The sequence below is a fragment of the Schistocerca cancellata genome, chromosome 6 (assembly GCF_023864275.1).
Source record: "Schistocerca cancellata isolate TAMUIC-IGC-003103 chromosome 6, iqSchCanc2.1, whole genome shotgun sequence".
Lineage (NCBI taxonomy): Eukaryota > Metazoa > Arthropoda > Insecta > Orthoptera > Acrididae > Schistocerca > Schistocerca cancellata.
In genome coordinates this window covers 590942299-590951513 of record NC_064631.1, presented here as the reverse complement: position 1 = coordinate 590951513, position 9215 = coordinate 590942299, and the positions used below count along the sequence as shown (strand labels likewise).

The 9215-nt window shown below is 47.7% G+C and overlaps 1 non-coding gene across 1 annotated transcript; it reads right to left on the bottom strand.

Moving 5' to 3' along the window:
• Nucleotides 1-787: 787 nt before the first annotated feature.
• Trnas-gga (transfer RNA serine (anticodon GGA)) lies at nt 788-871 on the bottom strand. The gene is given in 2 exon segments: nt 788-822; nt 832-871. It is a non-coding gene; the product is annotated as a tRNA-Ser (tRNA).
• Nucleotides 872-9215: the final 8344 nt, after the last annotated feature.

Genomic DNA, 9215 nt, shown 5'->3' with positions numbered 1-9215 from the left:
TGCTTCCTATATAGCAGAATTCATTAACTTCGTCCACTTCGTGTTCAGATCACCAATTTTGATCGTAAGTTTCTCTCTATTCTCATTTCTGCTACTCCTCGTTACTTTCGTCTTTCTTCGATTTACTCTCAGTCTGTATTCTGAACTGATTAGAGTTTTCATTCCATTCAAGACATCCTGTAATTCTTCACTTTTACTGAGGATAGCAGTAGCATCAGAGAAACTTGTCATTGATATTCTATCACCCTGAATTTCATCCAACTCTTGAACCTTTCGATTGTTTCCATCATTGCTTCTTCGATGTGCAGGATGAACAGTAGGGGCGAAAGACTGCATCCCCGCCTTACACTCTTTCTAACCCGAGCATTTCGTTGTTGGTCTTGCAATCTTATTGATCCCTCTTGGTTCTTGGTGTATATTATGTATTACTCACATTTCCCTACAACCTAATACTACTTTTCAGAATTTAGAAAATCTTTCACCATTTTACACTGTCGCACGCTTTCTTCAGGTCGACAGATCCTATAAATGTGTCTTGATTTTAGTTCAGTCTTGCTTCTGTTACCAGTCGCAACTTCAGTACTGCGTGTCTGGCGCCTTTACCTATCCTAAAGCCAAACTAATTCTCATCAAACAGATCCTTAGTTTCCGTTTCAAAATGGTTCAAATGGCTCTGAGCACTATGGGACTTTTTGCACTATGGGACTTTTTCACATCTGAGGTCATCAGTCCCCTAGAACATAGAACTACTTAAACCTAACTAACCTAAGGACATCACACACACCCATGCCCGAGGCAGGATTCGAACCTGCGACCGTAGTGGTCACGTGGTTCCAGACTGTAGCGCCTAGAACCACTCGGCCACCCAGGCCGGCCCAGTTTCCGTTTCCATTCTTCTGTGTACTATTCTTTTCAGTAACTTTGATCTATGAGCTGTTAAGCTGGTTGTGCCGTAGTTCTCGCAATTACCTGCTCTTACTGTCTTCGAAATTGTGTGGATGATATTTTCTGAAAAGTCTGATGGTATGTCGCCAGTCTCATACATTCTATAAACCAGCTCAAACAGTTGTTCTTTTGTCACTTCCCCCATTGGTTTTAGGAATCGTGATGGAATGTTATCCACCCCTTTTGCCTTATTTAATCTCAAGTCTTCTAAAGTTCCTTTATATTCTGACTCTAATACAGGAATCTCTATCTCTTCCATATGAACTCCAGTTTCTTCTTGTATCTCGTCATCAGACAGTTCCTGCGCCTCATAGAGGCCTTCAGTGCACGCTTTCCCTCCATTGACTCCCACCTTTGCGTTTAACAGTGGAACTCCCACTTCAATCTTAATGTTGCCGCCCTTGCTTTTCTATATGCTGAGTTAGTCGCTCCAACGATCATCCAGTTTTTCGATTGCCTCACTCCATTCACAGGCATGTGGATGTAGACATTCAGCAGTCCAGTTGTGGCTCAAATGGTTCAAATGGCTCTAGGCACTATGGGACTTAACATCTGAGGTCATCAGTCCCCTAGACTTAGAACTACTTAAACCTAACTAAGGACATCACACACATCCATGCCCGAGGCAGAATTCGAACCTGCGACCGTAGCAGCAGTGCGGTTCCGGACTGAAGCGCCTAGAACGGCTCGGCCACAGCGGCCGGCTAGTCCAGTTTCCTCTCCAGAAAAATCAGTCACGAAGGTGAAACTACATTGCAGATTAAAACTGTGTGCCGGACCAGGAGTCGAAACTGTGATTTTTCATTTCTCAGGAAAGTGGTCCAGCGACTCACGACCTGCTCTCTCAGCTTCACTTCAACTACCTTCCGAATATGAGTCAGCCGTGCTTGGGCGGCTCAGTCGGTAGGGCACCTGCCCGGAAAAGGCAGGTCCCAGGTTCGAGTCCCAGTCCGACTAAGACTTTTGATGTGTCAGGTAGTGTCAGATCAGCGCACATTCCATTGCAGAGTGAAATTTGGTTCTTGTACCTGAAGGAGTCTCATGCTGCACACACATGTATAGCAGTTCCCAAACTCCTAGCAATAGAAAGAGCCCCGCAGCAGTTATCGAGTCTCGTCTACGTAGGTAGAAATATTTCCCGCAACAAGCTGGACCGCAGCTGCCCCCTTTCCCCTAGCTGCCCCCAGGGTTACCACCACCGAAATGCCCACGTGATGAGCCGTCACGCCCGACCAGCAGACACGCCTCCCTTCCCACCAGAACCCCTCAGCATCCTCGGCTCTGCCCGGTCTCGTTAATTTCCTGCATCGCCCCGCAGCCGCAGACCGAACAACAACACGCCAGCGGTTCCTCAAAGCCAGCCGCGGCCTGCTGTCTTGGCCACGGCGCCCGCTACCTGTCTGACATCTGGAGAGGGGTGGGGGGGGGGCGGGGGCAGCCTAAGGAAGAAAGAAAGGAACGGCCCAGGGGTTACACGTGATGGGGAGGCAGGCATCCGGCGGCCGCCGATGGCGCCACCGCCGTGATCGCTGGCGGCTCCGTTGCGCCTGAATTCCTCGCGCCTGGCGGTCGCACTGCCCACGTATAATTACGGAATCGGCCTCTTTGTTACAGGGGGCTGCTAGACGGCGCCCGCGGGCACCGCAGCAAACCCTTGTTTTCCACTTTTCCACCACAGATTTCGGTCCGAAAAGCAGTAGTGCCCGTAGGTATCGAGTTTTGAAATAAGATTATATCGACCCAACCGTACAGAAACAACGCAGTCAGCAGACCTGTTCATCTCTGAGTAGCACTTACATCCAGTGCACACAATTATTTGTTGGGTATATTCCAGTTCCTGTCTTTCCCTACAGTTTTAAAACCCACCGTTTCCTCAGCTGTAATTGAAAACTGATACACGACAATAAAGTTGTGTTTCAAAAAGTGACTAGCTGCAGTTTTCTAAATTTACATTCAGTATACAGTCGCGCGTTCTCTTGAACATTGATAAATGATAAGCTCAGATTTAATTATTAGTTAATTCCAAATTCTCGGGAACGCCTCGCTAGCGGTTCCGCTACATCTGCACCATTCTTAACTACCCACAAAGCATACGAAAACCTACTTATGAAGCATCTTCTATTGCACAACCTCTACAGTACATGAACAAAATATGTTACTAAAAATACTCCAGTTCACAGAAACCTCTTTCTCAGGCCAAGAAACACGATTTTATGCTGAAGTAACAAAAATCGTGTCGACAATTCTTTTGCCCGGCGTAGAGCACCAAGTCGACGTGGCATGCACTCAACAAATCGTTGGAAGTTCCTTCCAGAAATACTGAGCCATGCACCTCTACAGCCGTGCATAATTTATTGCGAAATTGCCAATGTTGCAGGTTTTAGTACACGAACTGGTCTCTCGATTATGTCAGACAAATCTTCGCTGAGATTTATGGTTCAAATGGCTCTGAGCACTATGCGACTTAACTTCTGAGATCATCAGTCCCCTAGAACTGAGAACCCCTTAAACCTAACTAACATAAGGACATCACACACATCCATGCCCGAAGCAGCATTCGCACCTGCGACCGTAGCGGTCGCGCGGTTCCAGACTGCAGCGCCTAGAACCGGTCGGCCACCCCGGCCGGCGCTGAGATTTATGTGTGGCGATCTAGGTGACCAAAACATTCGCTGGAATGGTCTACAGCGTTCAAACCAGTCACGAACAAGTACGGCCTGGTGACAAGGAGCACTGTCAACCATAAAAAAATCCTCTGTTGTTTCGAAACATAACGTCTACGAAGGGATGCAAATGGTCTCCAAGAGCCGAACATCCAGAGGACCTAGTCCATTCCATGTAAACACAGACCACACCATTATGGGGGCACAACCATCTCGCACAGTGCCTTGTTAACAATTTGGGGCCAGCTGCTGTGACCGAACGCTTCTAGGCGCTTCAGTCCGGAACCGCGCTGCTTGCTACGGTCGCAGGTTCGAATCCTGCCTCGGGCATAGATGTGTGTGTTCTCCTTAGGTTAGTTAGGTTTAAGCAGTTATAAGTCTAGGGGACTGATGACGTCAGATGTTAAGTCCCACAGTGCTTAGAGGCATTTATTTATTTATTTATTTATTTTTATTTTTCGACAATTTGGGTCCATCACTTGGTTGGGTCAGGTCTTGCGAAATGAAATCGGCGCTCATCTGACCAGGCCACGGTTTCCCAGTCACCTAGAGACCAACAGTTATGAAACCAGGAGAGGCGCTGCAAGCGATGTCGTGCTGTTAGCAAAGGCACTCGCGTCAGTCGTCTACCGCCACAGCCCATTAACGCCAAATTTCGCCGCACTGTCCTAACGGATCCGTTCGTCGTACGTCCCATACTGATTTCTGCGATTTGTTCACGCATATTCCTTGTCTGTTGGAACTGACAACTCTAAGCTAACACGGCTGCTCTAAGACGTTCAGTGAAGGCCGTGGTGAAAGGTAACGCCTGAAATTTAGTATTTTTGAGACTAGAATATTGAATTCTCTAACGATTTCCGAAATGGAATGTTCCATGCACCGACACTCATGCTCATAAATTAAGGATAATTGTAGAATGTGGTGTCACACAACGTGGCACTACACAAAACTGGCGCTAATAGCATAGGCACATACGTAACACACACGAGACGAATCTGTAAGTCCACGGTATTAGTGATAAGGTGAGACAAACGTCCAGAAACACATGTACTACAAAACGCCACGTTTCCTGCGCATGTATCCCGACATTAATATGGGATATGATCACCATGCACACGTACACAGTCCGCACAACGGGTTGGCATACTCTGCATCAGATGCTCGAGCAGATGCTGGGGTATAGCCTCCCATTCTTGCACCAGTGTCTGTCGGAGCTCCTGAAGTGTCCTAGGGGTTTGAAGACGTGCAACGATACGTCGACCGAGAGCATCCCAGACGTGCTCGATGGGGTTTAGGTCTGGAGAACAGGCAGGCCACTCCATTCACCTGATCTGTTTCAAGTCACTCCTCCACGATGGCAGCTCGGTGGGGCCGTGCGTTATCATCCATCAGGAGGAAGGTGGGACCTACTGCACCCCTGAAAAGGCGGACATACTGGTGCAAAATGATGTCCCGATATACCTGACCTGTTACAGTTCCTCTGTCAAAGACATACCGGGGTCTACGTGCGCCAATCATAATCCCACCCCACACCATCAAACCACGACCTCCATACAGGTCCCTTTCAAGGACATTAACGGTTTGGTATATGGTTCCTGGTTCACGCCAGATGAAAACACGGTGAAAATCACTGTTCAGAATATACCTGGACTTGTCCGTGAACGTAATCTGGGACCACTGTTCCAATGGCCAAGTACTGTGTTGTTGACACCAGGCATTATGGGCTCTCCTGTGGCCAGGGGTCAGTGGAATGCACCTTGCAGGTCTCCAGACGAATAAACCATGTCTGTTCAGTCGTTTGTAGACTGTGTGTCTGGAGACAACAGTTCCAGTGGCTGCAGTAAGGTTCCGAGCAAGGCTACCTCCAGTACTCCGTGGCCGTCTGTGGGCACTGATGGTTAGATATCGGTCTTCTTGTGGTGTTGAACACTACGGACGTCCCATACTATAGCGCCTGGACATGTTTCCTATCTGCTGAAATCGTTGCCATAATCTTGAGATCACACTTTGTAGCATACGGAGGGTCCGTGCTACGACCTGCTGTGTTTGAGCAGCCTCCAGTCGCCCTAGTATTCTACCCCTCATAACCTCATCAATATGTGTTCTTTGAGCATTTTCAGCACACAGTCACCATTAGCACGCCTGAAAACGTCTGCATACTTACTCGCTGCACCATACTCTGACATGCACCAACACACCTCTACGTATGTGGACTGCTGCCAGCGCCACCGTGCGACGACCGCAGGTCAAATGCACTGCACGGTCATACCCCGAGGTGACTTAAATCCACTAACCGCCCACCTGAGCGTTGTTTCACCTTGTATCAGCATTATCCTTAATTTATGAGCATGAGTATAGCTCCAGCTACCATTCAACTTTCAAAGTCTGTTAATTCCCCTCAGACGGCCACAATCACACCGGAAACCTTTTCACCTGTACCAGCAGAGTAGAAATGACTGCTCCGTCAATGCAGCGCCCATTTATACCTTGTATACGAAATACGAGCATCTGTATGTGTACATATCGCTACGCAATCGCTATTGTCACCCCACTGTGTATCAACTGCACAGAAACAACGTAGTCTGCAGACCTCTTCATCGCTGTTTAACACCTACACCCTGCGCACGCAACTATTTGTTGGGTATATTTCTGTCCGTATTCCTTTACAAGTTTTACCCTCTACCGTTCCTTCAGGTATCATGTAAAACTAGTTTTGGGAACAAACTTAAATTTCAAAAGGTGACTATTTGAATTTTTTAAAATTTATATTCGATACACAGTCGCAGGTTCTAGAAAATCCATAACTGATAAACTTAAATTTAATTATTAGTTAATGTCTAATACTCACGTGTGATCCACAAACCGTTTCGTTATATATACGCAAAACCTAAAGTATCGAGAAACTGTACATCAGTCTCCTTATGAAGCACATTCTACTGTACAATACCAAATGTATAGTACATGATGGCTCTCGATCTTCCACCATAACCGAGTCCATCAACATGAGGTAGCCAAGGAGGTGGAAACGTGGGTTTTACTATACAAAGACTGCTTGGTAGCTACAACAGGAAAACACAATTACTCAGCAGGTGTACAAAATAAGAAAGTATTTATTACTTAACTTTGTTGTAGTCCATGATCTGTTGATTGACAATTATAGAAGACGCGACTAGACTAAGCGTCTGTAGAATGACATAATTTACAAGTCACGAATCTTGCAGTGACGAATTACTCTCTCGTCATCTTGAATGTCGAATCCGGTGAATCTGAAGAGTAACTTCGCTGTCGACATGACAGAACGTAGAATTGTTTATAACTGCCAATTTAGTAGTGTTGACTTTACTGTAGTACTATTACGGAACGCTATAACTGGGCAACAAAGACTTGATGGCAGCAATGTCTGAGCTGCAGCCGATGAGTGACTAACATCGGCACTGGCTGACCACTGAGCGCGGCTACGCACTGTAGACTGGCACTACTGCACTACTCTCCTGTTGCACATGAAGTAGCCTCGCGGCGAGCGTAACTACTGCGACTCGCTGTGTACTCTTCGGCTAGCACAGCCGTTCCTCTGTTCCGTTTATCGAGAGAATCGTATCCGGTGGATCGATCTCTCAGGCGGCGGTGTGGTCATATGTCTGCCGACATCACAGTACATAAACACAACACACTGACGGAAAAAAATCGAAACATCAACAAAGAATTATTCTAGAGTAAATAAATTTCGCGAATACATTTGCCTAGGTAATATGTTGAGGTTCCCGTGAGATCAGCGAAGTTAAGCGATGTTGGGCGTGGCCGACACTTGGATGGGTGACCAACCAGCCACCATGCGCTGTTGCCATTTTTCGGGGTGTACTCAGCCTCGTGATGCCAATCGAGGAGCTACTCTACCGAACAGTAGCGGCTTCGGTCAAGACTACCATCGTAACGACCGGGAGAGCGGTGTGCTGACCCTACGCCCCTCCTATCCGCGGTCGGATGGTCCCGGTAGGCCACTCGTGGCCTGAACGGAGGTAATATGTAGAGATGATTAAAATTGCAAAATCACAGGTTAATATACGCAAAAGATAAGCCTTTGCCAATGTGAAATGATGGTACATTAATAAGCGGTGTAAACGTCAAATTGTTGAATGAAGCATGCGAACGTGCATGGATTGTGTTGTACAGGTGCCGAATGACAGTTTGTGGAATTGAGTCCATGCCTCTTACACTTGGTAGAACAATGCAGGTACAGTTAATTCTCCAAAATGTGATTTTCACTCTGCAGTGGAGTGTGCGCTGATATGAAACTTCCTGGCAGATTAAAAGTGTGTGCCAGACCGGGACTCGAACTCGGGACCTTTGCCTTTGCCGGGCAAGTGCTCTACCATCTGAGCTACCCAAGCACGACTCACGCCCCGTCCTCACAGCTTTACTTCTGCCAGCACCTCGTCTCCTACCTTCCAAACTATACAGAAGCTCTCCTGCGAACCTTGCAGCACTAGCACTCCTGAAAGAAAGGATACTGCAGAGACATGGCTTAGCTTGGGGGATGTTTCCAGAATGAGATTTTCACTCTGCAGCGGAGTGTGCGCTGATATGAAACTTCCTGGCACATTAAAAGTGTGTGCACTGCGCTGCAGAGTGAAAATCTCATTCTGGAAACATCCACTAGGCTGTGGCTAAGCCATGTCTCCGCAGTATCCTTTCTTTCAGGAGTGCTAGGTCTGCAAGGTTCGCAGGAGAGCTTCTGTAAAGTTCGGAAGGTAGGAGGGCAGGTACTGGCAGAAGTAAAGCTGTGAGGACAGAGCGTGAATCGTGCTTGGGTAGCTCAGATGGTAGAGCACTTGCCCGCGAAAGGCAAAGGTCCCGAGTTCGAGTCTTGGTGCGGCACACAGTTTTAACCTGCCAGGAAATTTCACAGTTAATTCTGTTTCTGGATGACGGTGGAGTTGTCGTGCAATTATATCCCGTATGTGCTCGATTGGAGACAGATCCGGTGATCGAGTAGGCCAAGGCCACATGTGAACCTTCTGTGGAGCATGCTGGATTACAATAGCGGTTTGTGGGCGAGCGTGATCCGGTAGGGGAACCACCCGTGGAATGCTGTTCATGAATGGCAGCACAACAGAGGGACGTACAGTTTTGCAGTCAGGGTTCGTTCTACAACGACGAGAGTGCTCCTGCTGTCATACTAGATCGCATCCCAGACCGTAACTCCAGATGTAGGTCCAGTGAGTCTAGCACGCAAGTTGGGTACGAATCCTCAGCTGGCCTCCTTCCAACCAACATACGGGCATCACTGACCCGAGGTAGAACCAGCTTACATCAGAAAATACAACACACCTCCACCCTGCCCTCCAGAGAGCTCTCACTTGACACCACTGAAGTCGCAAACAGCGGTTGTTTGGAGTCAGTGGAATGCACACTACAGGGCGCCGATTTGTAGCAGTTCGTTCTGTCACACTGGTGCCAATTGCTGCTCAAATTGCTGCTGCAGATGCTGTACGATGCGCCAGAGCCGTACGTCAAAACCGATCGTTTCCCATGTCAGTAGCGCTGGTTGTGTTCTTTGGACCACCGCTGCCAGCAATTATATACAGTGGCTACATTCCTGCCAAGTCT